At 34.5% G+C, this 17616-nt stretch overlaps 2 long non-coding RNA genes across 4 annotated transcripts; both read right to left on the reverse strand.

Moving 5' to 3' along the window:
• Positions 1–10856: 10856 nt before the first annotated feature.
• On the reverse strand, positions 10857–13060 carry LOC105949242 (uncharacterized). 3 transcript variants are annotated; one of them, XR_016033374.1, is made up of 5 exons: positions 12725–13008; positions 12053–12112; positions 11328–11377; positions 11124–11216; positions 10857–11051 (listed from the first exon to the last, which is right to left on the reverse strand). It is a non-coding gene; the product is annotated as an uncharacterized LOC105949242 (long non-coding RNA). The 3 variants fall into 3 exon arrangements; XR_001172088.2 differs by lacking the exon at positions 11328–11377 and having other exon boundaries at positions 12725–13060; XR_016033373.1 differs by lacking the exon at positions 11328–11377 and having other exon boundaries at positions 12053–12165; positions 12725–12814.
• A 1812-nt stretch (positions 13061–14872) lies between these two features.
• On the reverse strand, positions 14873–16064 carry LOC148767955 (uncharacterized). Its single transcript, XR_016033607.1, has 2 exons — positions 15685–16064; positions 14873–15159 (listed from the first exon to the last, which is right to left on the reverse strand). It is a non-coding gene; the product is annotated as an uncharacterized LOC148767955 (long non-coding RNA).
• Positions 16065–17616: the final 1552 nt, after the last annotated feature.

A 17616-nucleotide genomic window follows, 5' to 3' on the forward strand; every position in this document is an offset into this window, starting at 1 on the left:
AAACGGTTTAGCATGGAAGATTCCAAGAAGGGATTCTTGCCAATGTCCCATGGGGTTCGTCTCTCGAAATCTATGTGTCCGCAAACACCTAGTGAAATCGAGGAGATGAAAAGGACGCCTTAGGCTTCTGCAATAGGAAGCATAATGTATGGTATGCTATGTACGAGACCCGATATTGCATATCCTGTGAGTGTCACAAGCCAACATCAGTCTAACCCCGGTCTGGCTCACTGGAAGGCCGTGAAAGATATCCTCAAGTACTTACGAAGGACTAAGGATATATTTTTGGTTTATGGGGGTGCCGAGTTGAAATCAGAGGGCTTTACCGACTCTTATTTTCAATCGGATGTGGACGACTCAAAGTCGAACTCGGGATTTATATTCACGCTTAATGGTGGTGTCGTGTGTTGGAAGAGTTCCAAGCAAAGCACGACGGCCGATTCCACTACCGAAGCGGAATACATTGCAGCGTCCGAAGCTGCAAAAGAAGGGACTCGGATAAGGAAGTTCATCCAAGAGTTGGATGTCATTCCTAATGCAAGTGATCCAGTACCGTTGTACTGTGATTACACTGGAGCCTTGGCCCAAGCTAAGGAGCCGAGATCTCATCAGAAGTAGAAGCATATTCTGGGGAAGTATCATGTGATCCGAGAGATCATTGATAGAGGTGAAGTTAAAGTAGAACGAGTCACCTCGGAAGAGAACGTTGCAGACCCCTTCACGAAGCCTTTACCAAGATCGGTCCACGAGAAACATCGAGAGTCGATGGGATTGCGATTCATGGGTAGTTGGCTTTAGGTCAAGTGGGAGATTGTTAGAATAGGTGACCAACAAGCCAACTTGTGGTTGTGGTTTTTCATATTTATTATGGTAATAATAAATGAGATCAATCTCCATGTGGGTGGAAATTAGACGGTGTTTTTGTGGTGACGATGGTGGGGATGGTCATGGTGTGGTGTGAAAACGGTATGGTGACAATGGAAAGTCAGATGTAGAGTTTTTGGTTAGATCCGGCAGGGCGGAGAAAGTCGCGCATGCTAGACCCCTAATCGACTATGTTAAGTTTTAATCGACTATGCTCAGTAGTCGATTAAGGTTTAATCGACTATGATCAGTAGTCGATTAAAGTTAATCATTACGTTTTTTAATTCATTTTTGAACTTTTGGTTATTGATTCTCGATTTTGCCACGTGTAGTCGGACTTGGGGCATTTAGGTAATATGTTTTTGTTCTGTCATTGTGAATCCATCATCCAATTTCTATATATCAATAGATTTTTTGTATATCTTTTGTTTTGTAAAAAATAGCTGATTTTCATTTTCTTTTTTGTAGTTGTTTTTGTTATTTGTTTCGGTTGGTTATTGTTTGGATTCTTTTGTTGAATCGTGTTGGTTTTGATTGAATATTTTACAGTTGTTGTTGTTGTGACTTTTAGTAATTAATATTCATTATTCAACCACAATTTTAGTTGTTAGTTCGTTAATCAACTATTCCCTTAGTCGTATGATTCCTGACAGAGAAAAAGTATTACAAAAAATTAAAAAAAAAATAATAATAACAAAAAATTATTTCTTTTAAATTAAAAAAAATATTAAAAAATGAAAATTAAAAACAATAATTAATTAAAAAAAAGGGGGAGGAACAAAACTGGGGATGTGTGTAGTTGGAAAAAAGATAGTGGATTATTGAGGAACGGAACGGAGCCTCGGTTTACATCAACGAGTGAAATATGGGTTGGACATATCCCAATTAATGAAAGTTTTTGGACGTTCTCAAAGTGCCCCATTTAATAAATGAAAAAATCAGCCCTTTGTAATTTGGAATTACCGAAAAAATCCTCATGTTAAATAAATCAACAAGGACCCTCCAATGAAAATCAGGCAAATCAAAATAGGTCCTTGACAGCTTATCGTGGACACCGCGCGCTACCAGGGGTGACTTTTTGACCCGAAAGACCAAAATACCGTTTAAATTATAATTTTAAAAAATTACAGATTCAACCCAAAATGAAGGTTTGAAATTTTCAATTCAATTTTTCAAATTTTCAGAAGCGCCCTCTCTCTAAATTAAATCAAAATTGGAAGATCAATCTCAATTTTTAATTCAATCCTTAACACAACATCATCTCCTCATCGAAAAATGTCTATCTTGACCTCATCGAAAAATGTCAATCTCGATTTCTATTTCCAAAACGGCTGGGGTCACCTCCGACCAAAACCCGAATTCCTCAACCAACCATGAAAACCCTCGGTTTCTTTAGTGAAATTCTAAAAGAACACATGGCAGCGAGGCGCCGTTGGAGTTTGGAAGCAGGCATGAAGAAGGAGATCTGGTCCAGCCAATTTTTTTCTCTTGTTCAAAGGTTGGCAGCACGAAGTATGCGACGGTGAATCTCTGGTGAGGTGCAAGCATAGTCCCACATCCGTTTAATATGGAAAATATCACTTTTTTTATAAGGAGATAAGGAGGGGAGGAGGGGATAACAACTCTATTTATGGGACCTTTTGGAAAAAAAAAACCCAAGAGCAAAACCAATAGTTGGCCCAGATTAGACAATATCATACATATGTAAAGCTTGTGGTATACCGATGGGCCCCTAACAATCTCGGCGGTGAATCGCCAATTTGAGGTCTATAACAAAGAGGTGTTGGGCTTGGGTTTAGAGACGGGATGGTGGTTGATGGGTTTGGTATGACGGTGAAGATGATGAAAATGTGAGGTCGGGTGGGTGGCTTTTGTTTGACGAGAAGGATGAAAGAATAATGGATATGATTGGTGAGTTTTTGGGCTTCCATTTCCATTTTATTCTGGAGAAAAGATGTTTTGGGAGAAAAATTTCAAAATAAAATAAAAGTTGTTTGTATTTTGAGATGAGACAATTTGTACTGTAGCAAGTTAAATCATGTTTTAAAATGTGTTGGAAAAAGGTATTCTGAAAGAAGAATTTGAAAGATAAAGTGATTTTAGATTGTACTTTAGTGAAAAAAAAATTCACTGTAGCAGTCAAATCATCTATGTTAGATAGAGAAATATTTGAATTTTTGTTGGGAAGTTTTTGAAAATATTTGAGAAAGATAATTTTATTGTGGGAAAATAATGAAAAGAATTTGAAAACCTAAACAAACATGGGGTTGTCTAGGGTCCGAGAGGGTTGTACATCTCGGACCATAACCGGCCAATACAAATGCTCCACATAGGATTCTTACGTACCCACTAAAAAATAGTACGATACATACTTTACAAGTAAAATTACATTAAACACCTTTTTAGTAAAACTGGAAATTTAATTAGAAAATTAATAATTAAAACTTAATTCATATCAAATGAAAAAAAAAATCACAATAAAATCTAATAGCTTTCCTTAAACCTTAGACCCACTTACATCAATCTCCTTAATTCATAAACAATTTTTCCTCCAAAAAAAATCATCATTGATTTTTCACTTCTTCCTGGCAAAGTTCTCAGAGCAAGAAATCATCATGTGGTTCTTCTTATCGTACGGCGTAGAGAAATGTGAGACAAATCTTTTCTTCCATACATATTGATTTTCACATGTGTCCTGTAGAACTGGATGATTGTTAATCCATTTTTATTTTGTCGGCAATTTCTGATGGTAACAGTGTTTGTATGATTCTGTAATGTATCTGCTAGAATCTAATTGGATTCTAATAAACAAGGGATGAGTAAAGACTTGTACAACAAGTCCTTATGTACCGTGAAACACAAAAGGGAAGTCTCCTTGTTTACTTTAATTCTTTAATTTGTCATTAATTGTTTCTTTTATATAGGAAACTATCTTATTAATTAAAAAGAGTTATTCTTAACTTAATGACTTGTGTAGAAGTCTTGTGAAAGAAGAACTCTTTCTTTCCATATAATTCACACAGACGTGTGAGAAGCAAGAGAAGGGATAATTTCTTTTTATTTTTTTCTTATATTATCATTAATTGGAATATTATTATTTATATGGGATCTCTCTTGTAGTTTAATAATATATTATTAGATAGGTATTAGGTATCTTATAAATCTCCTATATCTCATGTATGTATCTAATCTTAATTAGTTTGCTTATACAGGAGTCTTTCCCAGGCTATATAAAAAAGAGAAGCAGGAACAGAATACGGCGTGTCTTTTTGGAGAGAAACAGATATCTCTTTTCTTTGTTGTTGTTGTGTGCTTTTTGGAGAGAAAAATATTTCTCTTTTCCTTGTTGCTCTTCCTGCGACTTTTTATCGAGATAAGAGTTCAGAGAAAATATATTTTTTTATTCTCGTTTTTATTGCACCATTGTGATACGTGATTTTCATAGAAAATATATCGGCTTCAAGGCTTTATGGTGAAGACACCAAGATTCAAGGATTATCACAAGTTTGCTTCTTCTATACAAAAAGAAGATCCGTTCTTCGGGAGAGGGGCTTAAACAGATCTCGGGAGAAGATCGATCCGCCGACTGAGGGATTCAGCGTTGAAGGGAGTTCAACCGTGCGGAGCAAGGGACGTGCTGCAAATTGAAGATTTATAATCAGAACAAGAACAGCGTCAACAAAGATGGAGTCTTTGTATTTTGATTAAGTCCTACTATTGTATTCGTAAAACTAAAAAATAGTAAATTTTGTTTGCAGGTCCCCGTGGATGTAGGGTACAATTGTATCCGAACCACATTAAATTTGTGTCTTGATTATTTCTGTTTTTACGAACTGTTTTACGAACTGTTGCAACACTTGACACAACAGTAACGAAAAACTGAATCTAACACAAATAATTTAATCTGTACGAAATAAATTCTAACAAATTTATGTTAGATTAAATTTACTAGCAGTGTTTGTATGATTCTGTAATGTATCTGCTAGAATCTAATTGGATTCTAATAAACAAGGGATAAGTAAAGACTTGTACAACAAGTCCTTATGTACCGTACTACAACAAAGAAAAGAGAGATCTGTTTCTCTCGAAAAAGACACGCCGTATTCTGTTGCTGCTTCTCTTTTTTATATAGCCTGTGAAAGACTCTTGTATAAGCAAACTAATTAAGGTTAGATACGTACAGGAGATATAGGAGACTTATAAGATACCTATCTAATATTATGTTATTAAAATACAAGAGAGATCCCATACAAATAATAATATTCCAATTAATGACAATATGAAAAAAGTAAAACGGAATTATTCATTCGCTTGATTCCCACACGTCTGTGTGAAATATATGGAAAGAAAGAATTCTTCTTTCACAAGACTTCTACACAAGTCATAAAGTTAAGAATAACTCTTTTTAATTAATAAGATATTTTCCTATATAAAAGAAATAATTAATGACAAATTAAAGAATTAAAGTAAACAAGGAGATTTCCCTTTTGTGTTTCACGGTACATAAGGACTTGTTGCACAAGTCTTTACCCATCCCTTGTTTATTACAATCCAATCAGATTCTAACAATCTCCCCCTTTGTCATTGATTGATTATAATAATTTTCTCCCCCTAAGTAAAATGCCTGAAAATGAAACAATAGAGGATAGAAGGAAGCAATAAAACCAATGATCATCCTCAACATCAAAGGAACAACTCATCATCATCATCTCTATCACCAACAAGAGTGGCATGAACTGCTGTAGCAGTACGTGCCACAGTTAGAGCAACTGTTCCAACAGTACTGGCTTCGGCAGGTGGTTCACAACGGAGTCAGCTCCCCCTGCATGTGTTTCTCCCGCTGTAGGTGGTCCTTGGGCAGCTCCTTTTGTGTACATGACTTCATTCTTCCCCTTTGTTTACTTGGCTTGGTACACTTGGAGGCCGACATGGTAAATAATCCACGTGATAAAAGACTCAGCAAATAACTTCGGCGTTAGCTCCTCATTTTTTATTCTTGTGAAGACCTAAACCAATTAATGACAATAAATACAGTATTAAAAATGTGAAATTCCTTCGATTTTGGAGATACACGTTCAGGTGTTGTGGACTTAGAATCGCATCGAGATTCTAACAGTATCGTCACCCTAACATTTCAAGACCTATGAAGTTATATACAACCACAGTTCAACTGATACCAACCACAGTTGAACTGATTTCCATGTGGTTGTGTTTGCTGCATTATATTTTATTAGGTCACGTTTCATCTTCATAAACTGATAGTAAACTTATCAATTACACTAATTTGAATATGTAACAAACATTTAACTCATGTTGTAATTACTGCATCAAGAAGATATTACTTTGGCATTGAAATTATAATGTGTCCTTATTTGCCCGTTTGTCGTTTATAAAACAAATATATTGCAAATTATAAATAACTACAACTTATAGGACTAAATTGTAAATTTTAAAATTTCCAAAATTGTAAAATAAGGAACGAAAATTGAAGATTTTTCAAATCTTCTTCCTCGTTCCATTCCGCCGTCCACCTCCCAACCAGGAAAAATTCGGCATCGCCGCCGCCTTCTGGCCTGTCTAGCACCACCGCCGCTCTCTGGCTCGTCTAGCACGACCGCCACCCACCTACTCCTTCAAATTTATCTCCCTTGTCACCGTCGCCTTCTGGCCCGTCTCGCACCACCGATACCCACCTACTCTTTCAAATTTCTCTCGCTCGTCCCCGCCACCGTCTGGCACCCAATTCTTAGCGAGAGAGAGTTGTGTATAGGTAAGGTTTTTTTTATCATGCACATAATCGCCGTCGCCGCCGCCTTTGTTCAAATTGTATATATGGGCTGCCATAGGTAGAGTGAAATTGGAGTACAAATGGTACTTCGCGAATTTGGAAAAAAATAACTACACATCAAAAAAATAATTAAAAATAATTGTGTATTAAAATTTTGTTTAATTAAATTAATTTCAGTGTTGAGAGAATATTAAAAAATAAATATGTACAGTATATATTTTATTAATTGCTGAAAAATCCCGTAGGGCATTTTTGTCATTTCACTTTTAGTCAATGCCTAAAAACATAGAGGGTGCTGTGAGTTTTGAGTTTGATTACACGAGGGGGCGTTGGTGAGTTTTTTTTTGACAGTGGGGTATTTTCCAATTAGAGATTACACAGGGGAGGTATTTGCAATAAGCTCTTATTCTCACAGTAAAATATATATAGTGATCAACCGTGAAAGAAACAATATGCTAAACACTAGAATCGAATACAAAATTGAGATGTATATTATAATAAATTCAAACAAAGTTTTATTGTAAAGTTCCATTATAAAATATACCCAAAAATTATATTTTTTTCCCTTGGAGATTAAAGGCTACTGAAGTGGACAATAAGAGAAACAAGATGGTAACGGTCAAATAAACTGATGTAGAATCACAAGGCGGTGGGCATGTAGGTGGATTCATGGTAGTCGCCTAGGGGTTTCAACATCTGTGGTTGGTGCACAAGCATCCGGCTAAGGAGTTGCCGACGAGGGGGTGATGGGGGGGGGGGGGGGGGTCGCCGATGGATTTGCCCCGCCACCAGCCAACGAGTCTAGTACAGTTACAATTTAATTTCTGCCTGAATTGGCCGAGAGTGCAAATTGGCCGAGAGTGCAGATATAGTGGTGGTCCTCGGTGCCTTATAAGCTCCTCGAGGATTGATAATGGCACTTATCTGATAACACCATAAAATTAATAACACCTCATTTCAAATGAAATAAATCATAACCAAAGCATAGGGTAATGATACACAACATCAACAAGAAAAGTTTTATGAATTAATGAACAAACATGGACCTCGTAATCTTGTTAGATGATTTCATATTCTTATCATACCATAAAAGATGAAATAAGAGTACATCAGAACATTCAACATGATAAACAATACCAACAAAAAGATTCAACTAATAATGATTAATAAGCCTATTCCCCTTTTATTTTCATCGTGCTACAAATGAATGAAACCTCCAAAATATACCTGACTAATTCGACATTCCTGGAGCTTTAGCAATAGCCACAAGCTAAGAAAAAACCTCTTTATTTTTAAGAATTTCTTTGTGTTCTTCATCTTCGTCAGAAGAGTCGCCGCCGTCGAACGGCAACACTGCTATTTGCATAAGATCGGTTGGGATGGAGAGAAGTGGATGCGTTCTTATATGAAGAATTTGGGGAGTTTTGATTTTATTTTTTCTTGTAATTTTTTTAATTGATTATGATTATTGTAACATTTGTTTAATGGATATTTTACATTTTTTGGTTGAGTTTGTAACGTTAATTAGGTAATTTATATAACTGTACGATGTGTGTATGATGGTGTACGATCTGTTTTTACTGGGTTCGTACTTTTATTTTAGAAATTCCAGTATCGTACTAGATCATACTAGGTCGTACAAAAAAAATCAACGGATGAGATTAACTGATACGTGTTTTCCTCACGTATCAATCACTGCAAGTATACAATATCCCATTTTGTAGAACAGTGGTTCCGGATATCGATCCACAGGGACCTTGTAGATTCACATGCTAAGTAGTGTCATTATATTATGTAGCCAATCTTGAATAATTGGAATGGTGATAAACCCTAGTTTAAAAGCTTGCAAGATCGTAAACATGCATGTATAGAGTGTACGTAAATAAAATAGCGAAAACTCAACACGGAAGGGCTTCGATTTAAAAGGGACTTCTAGGGCCAAATCCACCTATGTATAATCAACAACGATCTACAAATTCATTATCTAAAGTCACATTCCTATTCGTTAACCCAGACGTTAAAGTACTCTAACCCCCGTCTCCAATGTAGTTAGAGTCTACCCACAGCTCCGACGTCTCCGTTCAGAATCTGCTATTAAGAGAGCATTTAGGTAAAGTCTTTAAGGGCTATCCGAAGTGGATCACTTCTCCATTTCCACACCCCGAGCTATGTTTTCCTAACTTCAAACAAGAGATCCTCTCTCGAGTTCATTCCTATTTAATATCAATCCGAGAATTCATCAAACAATCAGAAGCATTTAATACATGAAAACATAAGTTTCATAAACAAAATAAAAACACGATAAATAGATAACAGAAATGATGATCAAAATCAATATATACAAGGTTTCATTACCCTAGAAGAAAATGTTCTTAGTTTATAACAAACATAATGTCAAAGGAATGTACACAAGAAATGAAGAACAAAACGTAAAGAAATTGCCTAAGAAAAACCCAAGTCGAAACTCCCATTGATGATTCCCGTGAAGGACTGACGAAAACCGTAAAAAAATCGAAGTAGCATGAAGAATGAAAGGGTCTTTCTATTTATAGTGAAATCAAAGCTTCCTCAAGAAGCTTTGCAAAATAACTATCTTTCTCAAAAGTCGTGCCCAGATCGCGATCTGGGTTGGCTGGATCGCAATCTGCCAGCCTCGGGGATTTGCCCACTGCCATGCCAGATCGCGATCCGGATATGTGTATCGCGATCTGGATCTTGATCAAAAAGTCTTATGTCCCAGATCGCGATCCAGAATGTCAGATCGCAATCCTTTTTTTTTTGGGTTGGGATATTCCTACATTATTTTGAATTATGCATAATTTTGTCATTTCACCTAAGTCAACAATAAAATATCAAATAAGGGGCAATGTGCTTTTTAAAGAATACATTGGGTGATTCTTGCTATTTTTGTTCAATACAATGGTTTTTGTGGCCATTCGAAATTACACAGGGATTATGTGCAAATAACTCAATTAATAAAGCATCTTCAGAAATTTAAAAGAAAAAAAAATAAAATAATATATAGAGAAAATCACCACGCACGTGCAACACATGTGCACCTTGCTAGTATATACAAATATACAAATCTGGTGGATATATATGGTGCTTCTCTTAATACCTAGAATTCATTAAACTATCGAAATATTAAACATAACTAAAGGTCCTGAGTACTAATTACCACCATTTAGGCCAAAAAAATAAAAAAATTCATATCTACATTACATGCATAATGCTGCTTCAACTATTGAACTTTGGAGATAAACATGAAACTGAAGCTACTCAGATCATTAAGTCAAATAATCGAAGCTTGAATGGCCTTGCCAGCTTTTCCTAGATTGATGTTATTAATTGCGAATTTTGCAAGTTATTGAATGAGAGTGGAGGTATGCTCGATTGTACTTATATTATTTGTTTTGAACGAGTTCCTTCATTATTAATTAAAAAAATCTACTGATCTAGTATATATATCTATACATGTGCCGATTTATTTTCATTAATTAATTTCCATTGCGATTGTTATGAGGCCAATTCAGGGGACTGGACGGGCATAATGGGAGCCACAAATGCTTGTGTCTCATTGACGCATAATATTTCGGAGTAGCAGACGACTATAATCCAACATAATAGCTTTGATAAAGCTAGCTAGCCCTTTTAGGTACGTGAATATTTCCTAGTTGTTCTTCGGATACATTTACATTTATTGCTTATGTGAACATTCAAGCTAAATAACCCCAACGCGTTACATACACTAAGCCAAATTGCATTTCGGGCGACGAAAATTTGCGACGAAAAAGGTTTATTTGCGACGAAAGAATAATTTTGCGATGAATAGTTTGCGACGAAACAGACGCCAAAAAAGGTCAAAAAAACAGCCGTCGCAAATGTCTGCGACGAAATACGAAAAATGTCGCAATTGTTGCGACGTTCCTCATGAAACGTCGCATCATCTTAAATTTTTCGTTACTTGAAAAATTGCGATGAAACGTTCAAGAATCGTCGCAAAATCCGTCACAAATGTGCGACTAAAATATAAAGTCGCAGTTTGTTGCGACATTAATTTGCAATTAATTTCGTCGTATACATTGCGACAAAATCATCAAAAACGTCGCAATATTATATATGTCAATTTTATTATTTTTTGTTGATTTTATTTGATTATTGCTAAATTTATAATTATAAACAATAAATAATACCAATAAAATCATTAAACAACTCAAAATTTATATCCACTGCTTTAAAATTCACATTTAGGTAAAATCATCCAAACATGAATTTAAAATATACAAATTGCTAATGTTGTATCTTTATAAAGATAAATTAATCCTCATTTTCTCCTTCATCTTCATTAAAACTATTTGCAGGTGACGGAAGGATTATGCTGCTCGGACTCATTCTCAATCTTTTGAAAAAACACAAATCACATAGTTAAAGAGTGCTCAATTAATATCAATTTAAAATCAATTACTCTTACCTTCTTTTGCACTTCATCACAAGCATCACTCAGCAGATCAATCTCCACTTCTTTCTTTGCTTGGCAGTTTTGACTAAGAAGTTTCAACATCTTCTGCAAAAGAAAAAAAACTTATATAATGAGTATAAAAAGGCCGATATAATAAATCTATATACATTTTATTGCATAATAATAATAATTATAGCTATAGTGTTAAAAGCTCACAGTATATCATCATTCTTCATAGTTTCACCTAAGTGCTTCTCGACAATCAGCTGAACAAAGGAGAAAAACGTATTTTTCTTCGAGCAAAAAAATCACTTAAATGTATGTTTAGGTATAGAGTATGTATTAATAACTATATAAAAATCCATCTGGTAAAAATAAAGATTATCCATCTCACACGACTTGTGTCACAATATATGGCGCCTATCTTATAAATCTCAACTGAGGCAAGTTCAATGTCACTTGCCTTCAATAGGACAAATAAGGTGCATGATCAAAGGAAAATTTTCAACAAACTTCAAGTAGTAACATCATTGCTTGTTATTAGAAAGAACATTTTCAACAAACTTCAAATAGCAACATCATTGCTTATAATGAAATTGAAACCTAAACAATTACACATGCATATATCTCGTGTATATGAACATAGCTATACCGTATATGCATAATTGTATACATATTTAATTGCCGGAGAATTGCAGCTCCGTAATAATAGAAAATACATGCTATATGTAAAACAAATATTGTTTAAATCATCAAAAGCATTTAGACACAAGAAACACCAATATTTGTTTCATTTACTTTCTGGAATAATGAAGTCTTTTAAATTCATAATGCAAATCCAAATAAGTAAGAATACAGAAAATCACCAAATTTAGAAAGCAAAAAATCAACAGAAAAAGAAGTACTGCATGCTCATGAACATTCCAAACTTTAAATCTTACCAACAAGGTAAAGAGCAAATGCAACGGTGAACGAGTGGTCTGCGGCAGCGAACAATAAAGCTCGAAGAATTGGCGATTCCAATCCATTGAACAAATATCAATACAATAACATTCTAAAAGAAAGAAAAAAAACACAAACTTTTTTTAAAGAATCAGTAGTACAACACCATAAAAAAAATAGTTGGTCTTTTGGAATTGTTAACCGCAATAAATTAATTTTGGAAACAAAACAAACTAATTGCCCCAGTATTAAAGAATTTGAAAACCGAGTAGGAAAACAAAGAGTATGAACAATAACATTCCAAAAGGAAAAAAAACACAAACTTTTTTTTCAAGAATCAGTAGTACAACAACATAAAAAAAAATAGTTGGTTTGTTGCAATTAATAACCGCAATAAATTAATTTTGTAAACAAAACAAAATAATAGCCCCAATATTAAAGAATTTGAAAATCGAGTAGGAAAACAAAGAGTATGAACAATAACATTCTAAAAGAAAAAAAAAACACAAATTTTTTTTTCAAGAATCAGTAGTAAAACACCATAAAAAAATAGTTGGTGCGTTGCAATTGTTAACCCCAATAAATTAATTTTGGAAACAAAACAAAATAATAGCCCCAATATTAAAGAATTTGATAACCGAGTAGGAAAACAAAGAGAATGAAGGCAATACCGATTGATTAACGGGTTTCAAGTTTCAAGAATTTGGTGTAGGCTAGCGTCGAGAAGTGCAGTGGTGGCGTCGGCGTAGGTGCGATGGTGGAGGTGGCCTTGGCGGTGTACTCGCGGTGAGAAGACCGAGGAAGAAAACTTCGGTGTGGGCTCCTGGTGCGTCGGCGAAGGGCTGTGGTGGCGTCGGCGAAGGGCTGTGGTGGCGTCGACGAAGGGCGGCGTAGGGTTGTGCAGAGGCTTTGTCAGAGGGTTGTGAGAGAGAAGTAGCGAGAGAGTGAGAGGGATAAAGGAGATGGAGAGAAAATTAGGGCATAAATATTTTTACTAATTAATTTGCGACTTTAAAATAAAAACGTTGCAAGCTTCAACTAAATTGCGACTTTTATTTTAAATACGTCACATCCAAATGTATTTCAAAAAAATGCGGATAATAATATTGCGACGCATTCGAGAAAACGTCGAAAATTTTAGATTTAGAATTGCGACGTTTTTACTATTTTCGTCGCAATAAAAATGGCTAATATATTCTTTATTTTTTCATTGCGACACTTAAGGTAATTACGTCGCAATCTTGCGACGAAATATAAAATGTCGCAACTGGAACGTCGCAACAGCCCCATTCAATTTGCGACGGTTATGAAATAACGTCGCAATATGACTTTATTAAAAAACAATTTAATTTTTATTTTGTATTGCGACGTATTCTTCTATTATCGTCGCAATGTAGCGACAAATTTTTTATTTTCGTCGCAATAATTAGTGGAAAATTTTAGTGTTTAAATGTGCGACATTTGTTGGCGACGATATTAGTATTCGTCGCAAAAATTTATATAAATTTATTATTTACATTTATTTGCGACGATGTTGTTTAAAAAAGTCGCAAATTGTGCGACGAATATGTTTTCGTCGCAACAAAAAAGTCGCCTGAAATGAAATTTGGCCTAGTGATAAGGCAAGTATTGTAATTGTATAATTGTTCGATTTTCTGCAAGGGTCTATTAGATATAACCCCCTTAAACATTCAAATAATAGGGGTAGACCCAAACTTAAATTTGCCATTTTGATACAAACCCAAACTTTTCTAAATTACATAATTACCCTCAATCAAATCCCACAAATCCCGTTACTTTACCTTTTGAAATAATATCAAATCTCTCCCTATTTTCCCGTTAAAACACTATCACCACAAACCCACTATCAAAAAAACTGTAGACCCTCCCAAAACCAGAAATTTGCACGGCCGTGGATCGGCGATTTTTCTGCACTCCGACCAAGCCTCCGTAGGTACGTCGTCGCCACTCGCTGAATCGCTATCATCCATCGATTTGTTGATATGTTTTGGCTAAATCGACTATCACGTTTGTGTAATTGCAGATCTGTTATAATCGCATACCGAATTCGAGCACTAAATCAGTGATATTGCAACAATTGATGGGCAGGACATCCACCAGAAGTGATATCGTCGTTGGCCGCCGTCGCCGCCGCCGTCAGTGCTCCAATCTAGGGTTACTCAAATCTAGGATTACTCAAATCTAGGGTTTTGATAATTCTTCGGCCTATAGTTGATTAACGTGATGCATAGTCGAATTACATCTGTATTAATATACTATCCCATATCATTTAATAGACTATCCCACTGGTATAATTTTACTATGGATCTCGTTAATCGACTATGGGCCGAAAAATCATCAAACCCCTAGAATAATAATAATAATAATAATATATATGGAAACTGAATAATATGTTTGGTTGAAATACTAATCAATTAGGGTAATTTTCCTTATTATATGAAAACGATTAGGGTAAATAATAATATATATGAAAAAATAATCATATAAATGGAAACTGAATAATATGTTTGTTTGAAATACTAATCAATTAGGGTAATTTTCCTTATATCATGTAATAGACTATCTCATTGATCTAATTCGACTATGGATCTCGTTAATCGACTATGGATCCCGTATTATTCAACCACATAATATATTAATAATTTCAATATAGTACATTAATCTGCTATGATAGTATATTACGGTTATAGTAGTGATATGAAATTGTGTTACAAACAATACACCACTGAAATGAAAAGAACATTGAGAACAAAACCAACGTAAAGTATTCCAACATAACCAATAAAATAGTACATTAATAATCTCATAATTTCAATCTAGGGTTTTGATAAAATACTTAAAACACATCATAACACAATCAAACCAATATGTCGAGTTAAAAAACTCTACTACATTAATAATCTCATAATAGTATAATAAAATGATAATGGTAGTATCATACGGTATTCATAATAGTATACTACTGTATTACAACGGTTTAACACTTAACCAAAGTTACCGAGCCATTACATCGTAAACACCTCTTTATAGCAACCAACCCACCAAACCTCAACAAAATCCGTACGAAATTCGCCATCGAAAAAACCTAAAATCATAAAACAAAATTAAAATTCAGAATACTAAAAAATGATTAAATAGACTGCAAATACATTTGAATGACAATACATTAATATCATCAAAAATAAACTTAAAATGCAAAATCCATACGCTAAATTAAAAAAGAATACTACGAAATATATTTTAATGTACAACCCAGCACCCTAAAATCTGCTATTATAAACAAATAAACCAACTATCGAACGGGATCAAACTCATGAACTCGACCATAGCGGACAGTTATTTCAATTATTGCATAAACTAACTACGAAGCTCATATAAAACAACTCTGGTCCGATATGCGTGAACCATCATCTTCTAACTTTGTCAATCCTCTTCCAAACAGACATCATCCGCCAAAAATAACGATGTATATATGACGGAAATTTTGTTAACAAAACGTTCTACTTAATAGAATCAAGTACCAACACAACTCTTAAAAATGTCTAACCACCGTACACAACAATCCTGGACATTGAGCGAAAAATAAAAACGAAAAAAAACGCATTCATACCCGCTTAACAACGTCCACCAATGAAAGCTCAAATCCGATCCTATTTCCACGACGGTGCAGAAATCTTCAAAGACGATAAAAACCGCTGGAACGCTGAAGAGAATCTTCAAAAAATATTGTACACGATTTGATATAACGGCCAATGATCTCACGTAAATTTATTCCGTGATTTTAAGCAACGTATCAGCAAATCTCAAATCACGTAGTAAAGGAAATAAATTCCGTTTAGAAATAAAACAGGGGTATTAAAGGGAAATTATATAATATATTTTGCCAAGTTGGCAAAATTGGGTGTATCTCAAAAAGGGAAAAAATAATTGGATCTACCTCATTAGAAAATATGAACAAGGGGGTTATCCCTAATAAACCCTTTCTGCAATTATGTCCATTTCTTTATGTAAATAACCCAATATCGGTTCACAGTCAATTAACACACCTTTCACCATCGAGAGATACGACAATGGAGGATATCTATGCTGCTCAATGTCATAACTCATAAACAGCACAAATGACTTGCAAATTTGCAATACAAATAAGATTTTTTCGCCAATTTAATAATTATTAAAGACATGGTTCAGGGTGTCTAGGAAATTATTAAACCCAATAATTGCAAGGTGGGAGGTGTTTAGGCATTTTTCCCAAGTAATATAAGATACAAACATGTGCAGAAAAACGAGGATCAGAAGAGATCGACAATATTGATCGCTTTTTACTTTAAAATGAAATTCTGGATTGATTTGCAGAAGAAATAACGTACCAGTTGTGATGTATTCGTAAGCAAAAACCGAAACTTCGGTTGTTTGTCCAGCAAGAAGGTCAACAGACATGCAGCTAACTTTAAATCAATGAGGTGGTCTTGTAATATGTTTTCTGCATGTAGAGCTAAAATACCAGAGCAAGTATTTTATGCTAAAACACAATGAGAATAGTCGGGGGAAAAAAAAAAGTAATTTTATATCGTGTTACAAGCCAACAAGGTTTCAGTTGAGAAACTCAATCTGAATTCAATCAATTTACGAAATAACATCTGATTAGATGAAACCCTAAATTCCAAAGACATGTTGTGACTCCTATTTTCACACATCAAGAATTAACAATCAAATCAAAATTAAATGAATACGTATAAAATTAACGAACATACAGACATAGACATGAATAAAGTCCAGCTATTACAAAAGCAAACTAACTCCAACAGAAATAAAACAAGCACGCAGGAAGTACAAAAAAACGAGTCACAACTACATGCATAGTTCAAGATAAACAAAACACATTCAATTGTATACCATTGGATATAAAGAAAGCAAGAATTTATCAAAAAGAAAATAATGGCATACACGGTACACCTAGGGAAGGCCTCTTGCAATGAGATGATAATGGAATAAATGATTAAAAATATTTAAAGATAGAGAAAATTAATTAGAAAGCAAAAAAAAAAAACCAAATACAGCCTACTCCCTAATTCCAAAAAAGCGAAAAGACCGAGGAAGTAAGAAAAATCGACGGCAACTAACTTTGTTCGAAACAAATTTAAAAGGAGTTTTTTGCTTGAAAGAGAAACTCTTAAGCTTTTCAATCAACGCAGAATGATAGAAGTCTTGCTTACTGTTTAAGTTCTTGCATATATAGTATAGAATTGATTCTATTGTCGTCATCAAATAATGGTCATCAAATCTAATGTTATGCCTCACGTAATTAGCCCAGCTCAATCTGCAGCCCCTCCACAAATTTTCAGACCTGATATATAAGACCAACTCAATAAATGAGTAATAACACAAAACAACGTACATATACATATACACACCCAAATTAATCTAGTCCACTTCTCATTCTATTATGTTATATATTGTTAACAAGCATGTTCAATGTGGTGTTGCCATTTCGAATAGTAGTCAATACAAGAAAAGTTATTCCTATGCAATGTCAATCTAGTAA

Source organism: Erythranthe guttata, chromosome 9 (genome assembly GCF_056151865.1).
Source record: "Erythranthe guttata isolate IM_541 chromosome 9, IM_541, whole genome shotgun sequence".
Classification (NCBI taxonomy): Eukaryota; Viridiplantae; Streptophyta; class Magnoliopsida; order Lamiales; family Phrymaceae; genus Erythranthe; species Erythranthe guttata.